Source organism: Prionailurus viverrinus, chromosome B1 (genome assembly GCF_022837055.1).
Source record: "Prionailurus viverrinus isolate Anna chromosome B1, UM_Priviv_1.0, whole genome shotgun sequence".
Lineage (NCBI taxonomy): Eukaryota > Metazoa > Chordata > Mammalia > Carnivora > Felidae > Prionailurus > Prionailurus viverrinus.
Window position 1 is genome coordinate 33,772,764 of NC_062564.1, and position 8,062 is coordinate 33,780,825.

An 8,062-nucleotide genomic window follows, 5' to 3' on the forward strand; every position below is an offset into this window, starting at 1 on the left:
GATAACAGTGGATAAACACATATTTTGTATATGTGTTGTATACTGTATTCTGTATATTATATGTGTTGTATACTGTATTCTTACAATGAAGTGAGATAGAGAAAAGAAAATGTTATTAAGAAAATCATAAGAAAGGGAAAATAGATTTACAGTACTGTACTGTATTTCTTGGAAAAAATCCTAGTAAAGTGGACCCATGAAATTTATTTATTATGAAATTTATTGTCAAATTGGTCTCCATACAACACCCAGTGCTCATCCCAACAGGTGCCCTCCTCAATACCTATCACCCACCCCCCCTCCCTCTCACCCCCCATCAACCCTCAGTTTGTTCTCAGTTTTTAGGAGTCTCTTATGTTTTGGCTCCCTCCCTCTCTAACCACTTTTTTTCTTCCCCTTCCCCATTGTCTTCTGTTAAGTTTCTCAGGATCCACATAGGAGTGAAAATATATGGAATCTGTCCTTCTCTGTAGGACTTATTTCACTTAGCATCACACTCTCCAATTCTATCCATATTGCTACAAAAAGCCATATTTCATTCTTTCTCATTGCCCCGTATAATTCCATTGTGTACATAAACCACAATTTCTTTATCCATTCATCAGTGGATGGACATTTAGGCTCTTTCCACAATTTGGCTATTGTTGAAAGTGCTCCTATAAACATTGGGTTACAAGTGCCCCTGTGCATCAGCACTCCTGTATCCCTTGGGTCAATTCCTAGCAGTGCTACTGCTGGGTCATAGGGTAGGTCTACTTTTAATTTTTTGAGGAACCTCCACACTGTTTTCCAGAGTGGCTGCACCAGTTTGCATTCCCACCAACGGTGCAAGAGGGTTCCCGTTTCTCCACATCCTCTCCAGCATCTATAGTCTCCTGTTTTGCTCATTTTAGCCACTCTGACTGGCGTGAGACGATATCGGAGTGTGGTTTTGATTTGTATTTCCTTGATGAGGAGCAACATTGAGCATCTTTTCATGTGCCTGTTGGCCATCTGGATGTCTTCTTTAGAGAAGTGTCTATTCGTGTTTTCTGCCCATTTCTTCACTGGATTATTTGTTTTTCAGATGTAGAGTTTGGTGAGCTCTTTATAGATTTTGGATACTAGCCTTTTGTCCGATATGTCATTTGCAAATATCATTTCCAATTCCATTGGTTGCCTTTTAGTTTTGTTGATTGTTTCCTTTGCAGTGCAGAAGTTTTTATCTTCATGAGGTCCCAATAGTTCATTTTTGCTTTAAATTCCCTTGCCTTTGGGAATGTGTCGAGTAAGAAATTGCTGCGGCTGAGGTCAGAGAGGTGTTTCCCTGCTTTCTCCTCTAGGGTTTTGATGGTTTCCTGTCTCACATTCAGGTCGTTTATCCATTTTGAGTTTATTTTTGTGAATGGTGTAAGAAAGTGGTCTAGTTTAATCCTGCATGTTGATGTCCAGTTCTCCTAGCACCATCTGTTAAGGAGACTGTCTTTTTTCCATTGGATATTCTTTCTTGCTTTGTCAAAGATGAGTTGGCCATACTTCTGTGGGTCTAGTTCCGGGGTTTCTATTCTATTCCATTGGTCTATGTGTCTGTTTTTGTGCCAATACCATGCTGTCTTAATGATTACAGCTTTGTAGTAGAGGCTAAAGTCTGGGATTGTGATGCCTCCCACTTTGGTCTTCTTCTTCAAAATTACCTTGGCTGTTCAGGGTCTTTTGTAATTCCATACAAATTTTAGGACTGTTTGTTCTAGCTTCGAGAAGAATGCTGGTGCAATTTTGATTGGGATTGCATTGAATGTGCAGATAGCTTTGGGTCGTATTGACATTTTAACAATATTTATTCTTCCAGTCCATGAGTGCGGAATGTTTTTCCATTTCTTTATATCTTCTTCAATTACCTTCATAAGCTTTCTATAGTTTTCAGCATACAGATCTTTTACATCTTTGGTTAGATTTATTCCTAGGTATTTTATGCTTCTTGGTACAATTGTGAATGGGATCAGTTTCTTTATTTGTCTTTCTGTTGCTTCATTATTAGTGTATAAGAATGCAACTGATTTCTGTACATTGATTTTGTATCCTGTGACTTTGCTGAATTCATGTATTGGTTCTAGCAGCTTTTTGGTGGAATCTATCAGATTTTCCATGTATAATATCATGTCATCTGCAAGAAGTGAAAGTTTGACTTCATCTTTGCCAATTTTGATGCCTTTGATTTCCTTTTGTTGTCTGATTGCTGATGCTAGAACTTCCAACACTATGTTAAACAACAGCAGTGAGAGTGAACATCCCTGTCATGTTCCTGATCTCAGGGAGAAAGCTCTCAGTTTTTCCCCATTGAGGATGATATTAGCTGTGGGCTTTTCAGAAATGGCTTTTATGATGTTTAAATATGTTCCTTCTATCCCAACTTTCTCAAGGGTTTTTACTAAGAAAGGATGCTGAATTTTGTCAAATGCTTTTTCTGCATTGATTGACAGGATCATATGGTTCTTACCTTTTCTTTTATTAATGTGATGTATCACATTGATTGATTTGCAAATGTTGAACCAGCCCTGCATCCCAGGAATGAATCCCACTTGATCATGGTGAATAATTCTTTTTACATGTTGTTGAATTCGATTTGCTAGTATCTTATTGAGAATTTTTGCATCCATATTCATCAGGGATATTGGCCTGTAATTCTCTTTTTTTACTGGGTCTCTGACTGGTTTAGGGATCAAAGTTATGCTGGCTACATAGAATGAGTCTGGAAGTTTTTCTTCCCTTTCTATTTTTGGGAATAGCTTGAGAAGGATAGGTATTATCTCTGCTCTAAACGTCTGGTAGAATTCCCCTGGAAAGCCATCTGGTCCTGGACTCTTATTTGTTGGGAGATTTTTGATAACTGATTCAATTTCTTCGCTGGTTATGGGTCTGTTCAAGCTTTCTATTTCCTCCTGATTGAGTTTTGGAAGTGTGTGGTGTTTAGGAACTTGTACATTTCTTCCAGGTTGTCCAGTTTGTTGGCATATAATTTTTCATAGTATTCCCTGACAATTGCTTGTATCTCTGAGGGATTGGTTGTAATAATTCCATTTTCATTCATGATTTTATCTATTTGGGTCATCTCCCTTTTTTTCTCTGAGAAGCCTGGCTAGAGGTTTATCAATTTTGTTTATTTTTTCAAAAAACCAACTCTTGGTTTCATTGATCTGTTCTACAGTTTTTTTAGATTCTATATTGTTTATTTCTGCTCTGATCTTTATTATTTCTCTTCTTCTGCTGGATTTGGGGTGTCTTTGCTGTTCTGCTTCTAGTTCCTTTAGTGTGCTGTTAGATTTTGTATTTGGGATTTTTCTTGTTTCTTGAGATAGGCCTGGATTGCAATGTCTTTTCCTCTCAGGACTGCTTTTGCTGCAACCCAAAGCATTTGGATTGGACCCATGCAATTTAAACCTGTGTTGTTCTGGGTCAGTTGTATTCTTTGATAAACACTGCATTAAAATTTACTTAGAGAAACACTTTAATTGTTTCTTTTTAAATTTTTGCTGAGAGGACATTTGTTTCATCCTCTTCTTTAATGATAGTTTAGCTGGAATACAGTTTTAGAATGGCAATTAATGTCTTTCAGTATTTGGGAGCTGTTTTATTATCTGTTGACAACTATTGTTAGAGTTGAAAATTCTACTTTCAATCTATTAAGTGGAATTTATTTTATTAAATAATTATTCATTGAGATTATTTTGTTTATTAAGTATTACAAGATAAGTTAAATATTTATTGAGACCATGTTAAGTTTGAGTTCATACTAAGTTAATACTACATTTCTGGGCATTCTAAGATGATCCTGATACTGTCTGTACTATTGAGATATCCCCGCAACCAAGTCTACTAATTAAGATAAACTTAAAACAGATACAATTTATACAGATGGTAAACATGATGGCTGAGGTTTATGCATTGAGTACAGGTAGATTTTAGAAGCACTTCATTTGGTGGGTGGAAAGAACCAAATAATATTAACTGAAAAACAAATAGGAGAATAGATATTCTGGTGAGAGAAAATTATGTGAGCAAAGCCATGGGTATGTAGAAAATCATATTAGATTTGTAGACTATAATATGTTCTCCACGACTTGGATATAACATTAGAAATAACAGGCATATGACATAAAACTTGTGATACATGTGGGGTCGTTACGGGGAGACAAATGATGAAGACCTTAAAGAAAAAGGAACACATCTGAGAAACATCTAGCTCATAAAATTGTCAGACTTGCTCACTGATGGGGTGTAGCAAGTAAGGGAGCTAGAGGAATCTGGAATGGGTTCTAAGGGTGGCCAAAGCAACTGTGTGAATCTTATAGATGGCATCCTCCAGTCTGGTCAGTTGACGGGAGTTTCATTTTAGTTATATCTTCCACAGTTATATCTCCTAAAGATATATCCTTTGGAAGTGCATCTCCTCAATGATAATAGATGTTCAAATATGTTCATTGAACACACACATCGTGAGAGAGGTTTGTAAACTGAACTTTCTGGTTGGAATACAAATGTTGTTTATTAGACAGTTAACTACCACCCTATAAATTCAAACTGTGAATACAACAGTGAAGAGATTGTTTATTTGCTGCATCTGGAGGCAATGAGGAATGACATATATGTGTACCCTTATGAGTACAATATCCAAGGAATGACTAAACATAGGACTTACTCTATCATGATAAAACTAAGAAATCAGATCCACTTCCTGACCACAGAGAATTTTGTTCCCATAAAACTTACAACTCACAATCTGGAATTTTTCATAATAAGGCATATTTGATAATGGGGGGGGTGCGTGTTTAAACACTGTCTAACTAGAAATGAAAATACAACAGTATCACGAATAAAAATTGCAATAATCCCTTAAAAAGTCAGGATTTTCATACATATTACCTTATTTGGTCATCATAATAGATCTAAGTGGTCAGTTCAAAGATTTCAGATCCCATTTTAAGACGAGTCAAAGAGATTACGTGACTTACTTCAAATGATTTACAGAGTCTGCAATATATTTCCCAAGTCACGGAGGTAGAAGAGGGTTTGGTATGAGAACTGAAGTCATTCAAATATTTATTTTATTGTGGGAGAGATCTATGATGGTTTCAATGCCTCAGGAAGCCTATTGTGAAAATATGAGAGGGTAGGAATTAGTGGGCTGGGTGAAAATTTTGAGATGAGAAGAGAGAAGTCAGAATAATTGCTGAGAACAATGGAAGGAGAGCCAAGGACGGGTGAAAAGATTGGTTAGTATTGATAAAATAACTAAGGTTACAAATCACAGGAAGGATTAGATGTATAGGAGCTTCACATTAGAGAATGTGTTAGGTTCTCTAGTTTTCAGAAATGGAAATAAAGTTTGTTACCATTCAAGTGAAAGTTTTCCCAGGGTAAGGTCCAAGAACTATAATGCTAGTGTGCTTTCTGGTCTTAAAATCCTAAAAAGTTCTAGAATTATAGCAGAATTTATCAATATGGAGAAGTAGCATGGTACATAACCAAAGGTAATTCTAAGGGTAGGGACATGTAAATTTCAAATCCCAGTGATTATACAGGTTATAGTTTATTGAAAATCCAACCAGCAGCAAGGGGCTCTGCTCCACACAGTTGTTCAGAGACACAAGATGATGGGGGGAAGGGGGTGCCATTTTCCACATGTAACTTGCAATGTTACTATGGAAATAAATACCCAGCTGGAAGACGGGGAAAGAGAAAGAAGAGAGCATTTACGAGGCTCCGCTGAAAATGATGACATCACATCCGTGGAACACCACTGGCCAGACTCAGTCGCATGCATGGTCCCACAGAGCAGTCAGAGAGGCTGGGACAACAGTCTAGCTATAGGACCCAGAGGAAAAGAAAATGGGTTTGATGAACAAATATGCCACACAGCTCTAATGTGTGGTTGTTAAATAAAAAGTTGTTAGGTACCACAGATGAGGAAGAACAGAAGGTGATATAGCTGAGCAATGTGAAACTCAAGAGAAATAGAAGTGAAAAAGCAAGTTTTAAAACCATCTGTAGCGAACTTGTAGTTTTCCCCCTTATGTGGGAAATAAGCAGAGTATGAGAAAAATATCCCTGAAAGGTAACAAGGTCTTTGAATGGAGAGTGAGATTTCAGGTATTATGGATGGTAAAGGGATTGAAGATGAGGGGTGAGTTTGCAGTGAAGAAAGATCTCTAGATATTTCAGTAAAAGGAGTGAGAGAGGGTTCCGTAGCGTTTGCCCATTTAGTCAACAAGTATGAAGAACTATTTATAATCCAGGTTTTGTGCAAGTGTTTTGGGGGACGTGAGATTGAAGAATTTGGAGAAAATTACTCTGAACAGTAAGTGGAACAATGCAAAAGGGGAGAATATAAAGTTGGGGAAAAGGGGGTATTGTGGGTATCAATGAAGGAATGCTTCCAGCTCTGTTGGATGAACTTGAATCAGACCAGTCCTCCGCAAGTGATATATATATATGTATATGTATATATCATATATATACATATACATATATATCATATATACATATATCATATATGCATATATCATACATATATGTACATATATATCATATGTATATATATCATATATGGTATACATTTATATATATAAACTATTTTATAGATATACTATATATACTATACTATATATATTATATATACGATCATATATAAAATATATTATATATGATCGTATATAATATATAGTACATATGATCATATATAATATATATTATACATTATATAATATATATTATATAATTTTATATATAATATATATTATATCATTATATAATATATATTATATACGATCATATACAATATATATAATATATGTACTATTTTATAGTTTATATATATATTTTATAGTTTATATATATATATATATATATATATATATATACACTATAGTATATACTATAGTATATTGTTTATAGCCAGGCACTTGGCAATTCATAGGTTTCAACTAAGACATTAAGAAGCTGAGCAGAGTTCTCAGTGGTCTTATAAGTACTAAAAAAAAAGCAAAAATTGGAATTAGGTGTCCCCCAAGAAGGAGAGGAATCTAATTAACTTCCCAGGATTAGTTGGGATCTCTGAAAGACTTCACCATGTTAGTAAAGGCAAACAAAAAATACTCCAGTCTTTACAGAGGTTGAAAACTAGCTTCTGGTCAATTTAGTCCCAGGTTGTACTAAGAGTGATCGACATTGATACTAACCGCCTGTGAGAAGGAAAGGTACAGTTTGATATATCCACACAGTGAAATACCAGACAGCAATGAAAGTCTACCAAGTGCCACATGCAGAATCATGGATAAATATCACATACATGTTTTGAAAAAAAAGTCAGGCTCTATGATTCTACTGTAATGCATTCCCAACCTAGCAAAAATCAGTTTTTAGATATCATATAATGGTTTCCTTTGGGAAAGAAGGACTATAGTGACTGCAAAGATATATGACTGAGTCTTCCAGGGCAATGTTAATGTTACATTTCTTTTTTCTGTTTTCTTTTTAGAGAGAGAGAGAGACACAGACAGAGACAGAGACAGAGCACACATGACTGGGGGAGAGGGACAGAGGGAGACAGAGAGAGAGAATCCTAGGCAAGCTCCATACTAAGTGCAGAACCCAATGCACGGCTTGATCCCAAGACAATGGGATCACAACCTGAGCCAAAATCAAGAGTCAGAGGCTCAGCTGACTGTGCCACCGAGGCAGCTCTAATGTTACATTTCTTAATGGAGGTGTTATTACATGGGATATATGCCTTGTAAAAATTCATTGAGCTGCACCATGAGAAATTTTGTGTATTTTTCTGAATATTCATATGCATATCACCTCTATAAAATTTTTAACATTTGTATTTATGTATATATATTTGTCTTGAATAGCATAGCAACAATTTAAAACAGTTGGTTTATTGGGTACTTTATTAAAATTTTTTTAAACTGTTATTGCTACAGGCTTATTTATGCAATAAAGAATGCATTTTAAAGAGGCTGTTATGAAATCTTCATTCTTTAAAAAGAAAACATTTCTATGAGCCTCTACACACTTTAGGCTT